This window comes from Scylla paramamosain, chromosome 13 (assembly GCF_035594125.1).
Source record: "Scylla paramamosain isolate STU-SP2022 chromosome 13, ASM3559412v1, whole genome shotgun sequence".
NCBI classification, from domain to species: Eukaryota; Metazoa; Arthropoda; class Malacostraca; order Decapoda; family Portunidae; genus Scylla; species Scylla paramamosain.
Genome location: NC_087163.1, coordinates 4722889 through 4728253, shown reverse-complemented (window position 1 = coordinate 4728253; position 5365 = coordinate 4722889).

Here is a 5365-nt window from a genome sequence, read left to right as displayed (position 1 = left end):
AGGCAGGATGGTAACAGTGAAGGGAGGCAAGAGGATAGCACAGGCAGCAAGCAGCATGATTTAAAACGAAAGAGGGAGTAGAGAGAGGAAGAGGAATGGTAAAGGCAGGGACGAGGAAGGGAGGAGGGGAGGAGGGGACATGGGGAAGGACGAGGAGGAGAAGGAGGAGGAGGAAAATGCGCAAGTCAGCAAGAGGAGGAGGAAGGAGTAAGTGGTAAACCAAGGTGTTATTAGCGACATATCTCAAGAGGGCCGCCTAGTCCACCTTGGAGTAGTACCTTCTTTCCCTCCACGTCCTCTCCACCTCTCTCTTGTCTCTCTTCTATCCTCCTATCCACCTCTCTTTAGCTTCCCTGTCCTCTCTTCTATCTCTCTATCCACCTCTTCTTCCCCTTCCTTCTCTCCTTTCCACGTCTCTCTCGTGTCCCTGTTCCTCTTCTCCTATTTCTATCCACCTCTCCTTCCTTATCTGCTTCTTTAACTAGCCCATTTTCTTTCTCCCGTTTACCTCCTCCCCTGATACTCCTTACCACGCACTCTCCCCTCAAAACACACTCATGCGAGGGTTAATTAGACTGATGGCGTGTGGGAGTGAGCAAGCACACACACACACACACACACACACACACACACACACACACACACACACACACACACACACACACACACACACACACACACACACACACACACACACACACACACCACACACACACACACACACACACACACACACAGTGGCAAACCTCACCTCAGCGTAGTTATTATTCCTCGATTATAATGCAAAGTTACGATCAGAAAGGAACGTTATTTGCCTCCATACCTAACCTTGTGATCTGATATTACCTGTCAGGTGAGCCTCCTCCTCCTGCTCCTTCTCCTCCTCCTATCCTTACTTTATATCCCTACCTTCTCGCCTCTTCCTATCCCTCCCTTCTTTTCTCCTCCTCTTCCTCCTCCTCCTCCTCCTCCTCCTCCTCCTCCTCCTCCTCCTCCTCCTCCTCCTCCTCCTCCTCCTCGTTTTCCTTTTCTCTCTACTCGTCATCTTCTTTCGTCATGGTTTTATTTATTTATTTTTTTTTCTCCTACTTTTGAAACTCCCAGTCCTACTTCTCATCTAGTTATCTCTTTCCTCCTCTTCCTCTTTCTCCTCCTCTCTTCCTCTTTCTTCTCTTGACTAACCTGTGTGCACACCACTCTCCTCCCTCTGTTCCTCTTTATTGCTTCACCATTATTGTGCCATTATTTTTATCTGCCATTAAGTGACTCCACATCTTTATCAACTCTTCTCTTCGTCCTCTTCGTTTCATATATTTCTTTATCATATTTCTTAGTTAATCTTGCTTTTGGTGTCTTCATATGTTCACTACGCCTGATGTTACTTTTATTAATATGCAGTGTGTGTGTGTGTGTGTGTGTGTGTGTCTGGCCGGGCTGGTTCTTAGACTGGCTGGTAGCGAGTATGTACGTACAATCATCATAATATTGTCATAATTATTAAGTCTTACCAGCCAGACTGAGCTGGTCTCCGCCCTTTTTGTAATTGGGACCTGTTCACTTCTCCCCGCCAGTACCGCACACGCAGGGTTCCTCCTCCTCCTCCTCCTCCTCCTCCTCCTCCTCCTCCTCCTCCTCCACCTCCTCCTCTTAACTCAACCCTCTTCCCCTCCCGCCATCACTGTTCGTTCCCCTATTTTTCTTTACCCACAATTCTTAATTCCTACCTGTCCTTCATCCTTCCACCTTCCCTCTAACACCTGCCTTCTGCTGTCCCAATCCTCGTCATTTCTTCTTCTTCGTTATTTTTAAATTTTCTTTATCTTTTCGTGCTTTGCTATCACTTTTTTCGCTTTCCTTTTTATCTCTTTTTTTTTCTCTCTCCTCCCGTTTTGTTTTATCTACACTTAAATTTCATTCCCATTTACTTTGCGTCTTCATCACTGTTATTATCGTCACCGTCACGTTAACCATTTCCACCTCTCTCTCTCTCTCTCTCTCTCTCTCTCTCTCTCTCTCTCTCTCTCTCTCTCTCTCTCTCTCTCTCTCTCTCTCTCTCTCTCTCTCTCTCTCTCTCTCTCTCTCTCTCTCTCTCTCTTTACGCCTTAATTCTTCCTCCGTTATAATAAAAGTCCCATTCTCCTCATTTCCTTTTTACGTATATTGCAAAGTATACGGATACGGACCTGCACACACACACACACACACACACACACACACACACACACACACACACACACACACACACTCACACTCACACACACACACACACACACGCACCTTGTCAATTGGTCGCATGTTTAACGAGACTGGTGTGAGTTGGGGCGAATTTACCTTAACATAATACAGGATTAGGACACTTAATTCAGGTCCTTCTGTTTCTGAGACCAGGACAGGAGGGAGGGAGAGGCGAAGGGGACGGGAGGGAGAGGTGGAGGGAGCGGGTGTATTTCATCGCGGTAATGATGGTGGAAGAGGAGCAAGGAAGAGGAATGATAAGAGGAAAGGAAGAAAGTTATCAAAGTGGAATTGCGAGGGTGAGAAGGAAGAGGATTTAAAATGTGGAGGAGGACGAGGTGGTGGGGAGGAAAAGGAGCAGGGGGAAAGAGGAGGAAGAGGAGGAGGAGGAGAAGCAGCGAGGGGAGAATATGCTTAATAGGAAGAAAGAATGAGTATAATTACCAACAATAAAGGAAATTTGCATGAAATTAGACTATTATGAAGGAAGGAAATGTTTGTGTTAAATTAATACAAGTAAAGAAGATTACGTATTCATAAACTTATACACACACACACACACACACACACACACACACACACACACACACACATGGACACATCATTATATCAACGCACTCATCTACACACACACACACACACACACACACACACACACACACACACACACACACACACACACACACACACACACACACACACACACACACACAGACACACAACACATGACACATCATTATATCAACGCACTCATCTACACACACACACACACACACACACACACACACACACACACACACACACACACACACACACACACACACACACACACACACACACACAGGAAAGGTCACAGCACAGCCGCACCCAAGGGTAACTAACCTTTGAAATCAATATCTTAGAACACTTTTTTACAGTCCCGAAGAATTTTCATTACAAATCTAATATATCAGACGCGGCTTAGTGATTAGCATCGATTAATTCGTTTTTGTGTGTCCGTCACCTCAGCATTTTGCCGGCCATCTCGACTACGATCCAATGACTCGTACAGCATTTTTTGGACGTTGTATTAAAGATAATTATAGAAATCTTGCGGTCTGGGTTTCGGGTGGTGGCATCCCCGACGGACGTCTCGACTTTGAATCAATGTCATAGCAATTATTATCTCGCTCTCTGCATCGTTCTGAATATGCCGGGGATCATCTCAAAACTCCGCCTCGCTCTGTAATCTTATCTAATGGCTCATTAATTATGGTTCCTGCGGTAAGTAATGGCAGCCCCGGATAGATTGAGGCCCCGCCGTGTGATTGCTACCGAAAGCGACCGCAAGGGGAGTTAGGCACCTGAAAGGCCCACGTCGGGGCAGGATAATTCCACCCCAGCGCTGCTCCCTCCTCCCCGACCCCTGAAACAACATGAGATTAAGAATTGTTACGTAAATCACGACACTTGCAAAACGCACGGATGATTTATTTACTGGCGCTGCGGCGGGGAACGTATTAGAGGTAGAGAGAAAGAGATAGAGAGACAGGAAAGAAAAAAAAAACCTGCGTATAAGTGGATTGAGAAAGGACTTATATAGCATATGGCGCCATTACACTTTATGTCCCCACTTGTTCGTCCTGAGCGGGTGGTGGTGAGACGCCTCCAGTAAATTGATTCGTGGTGGAGTATGAAGGGGATAATTACGGCAAGGGAAGAAAAGGAGCAGGGACTTTGGGAGGGCTATGTGAGAGTCTGGCTGGAGGCTGGCTGGCTGGTGGCTGGTGGCTGGCTGGCTGGCAAGGGGCTCGGTTGGGAGGGCGAAGAAGGGCTGGACGAAGAAGGCAGTGAAAGTACGAGGTGATGAGGAAGGGAGGTTGAAGAAGCTGTTTGAGGAAGGCGACACCTGATACTGAAAGGCAACAAAGGAGAGAGAGAGAGAGAGAGAGAGAGAGAGAGAGAGAGAGAGAGAGAGAGAGACGAGAGAGAGAGAGAGAGAGAGAGAGAGAGAGAGAGAGAGAGAGAGAGAGACTTGGTGATTTTTCCTGCTGTGTGTACGATGACGAAGCACACGGTCATCTCATTACCTGGTGCACGTAATCCACTACCATTAACCAGCAGTAATCACCTCCACTAATGACCTGGCGATCCTGCAGAGAAACTTCCTGACAGGTGGAGCGACGATAGCAAGTGGATGAAGGCGGAGACACTGTAGGGGAGTGGATTGTGCGTGGATTGTACAGTTATCCACCGAAGGACAAAGACTAGGATTGTTAGATTTAAATAAAAATACCTTACGGGTGTTTTGGTGTGAATTATGAGGACAGATGGAGAGGAAGTGAGTCAGGCAGGTGTGGATTGGTGGAGTAGCCTAGTGGTGTGGTCTGGCGGAGTGACTTGTGTCTTGTGAATAAGTGGATGACTAATTGGCAAAATAATGGACTGAAATAACAGGGTGCACTGACTGGGTGACTGCACACACTACCTATGCTTGTATGGTGACGTGTAAGTGTATAGCGAGTCCGCACGTACGCCCACACGTACTCATTATAAACCAAGGCTCATATATGTATGTATGTATTTATTGATATATGTATGTATGTATGTCCTTCGAAGTAAATATCTGAGTGTGTGTGTGTGTGTGTGTGTGTGTGTGTGTGTGTGTGTGTGTCTTAATAGAATGTGCGTGTCCTAGTTGTGCATTGTACTTCTTATGTGAATTAATGTGTGTGTGTACGTGTGTAACATTTAATTAAACAAAAAACTGACGTGCATGCTTCAGTAAGTAAAGGGAGTCAATCATACGTGGTTTTCTTCTCTTTCCTCTTTTTTTTTTTATATATGATTTGATGGAAACATGCAATTTTCTCTCGACCATGAGGAAAACGAGTACAGGATCTCAGGTGTTCATTATTTTTGGATATATTAAATGTGGATAAGCGTTCCCCAGTGGTCCGTCCCTTCAGTGGGTGTTGGGGTGTCAGTGTGTCTTGGCTATTAATATGGAATGTTTACCTGTTGCCCGAAGGAAAATTTTAATGAGAGGAAATAGAGAAGAGACTCGCACTGTTTGTTGTGATATTATTGTTGTTGTTGTTGTTTTTGTTATTATTTTTATTATGTACGTGTGATTATTTATTTTATTTTG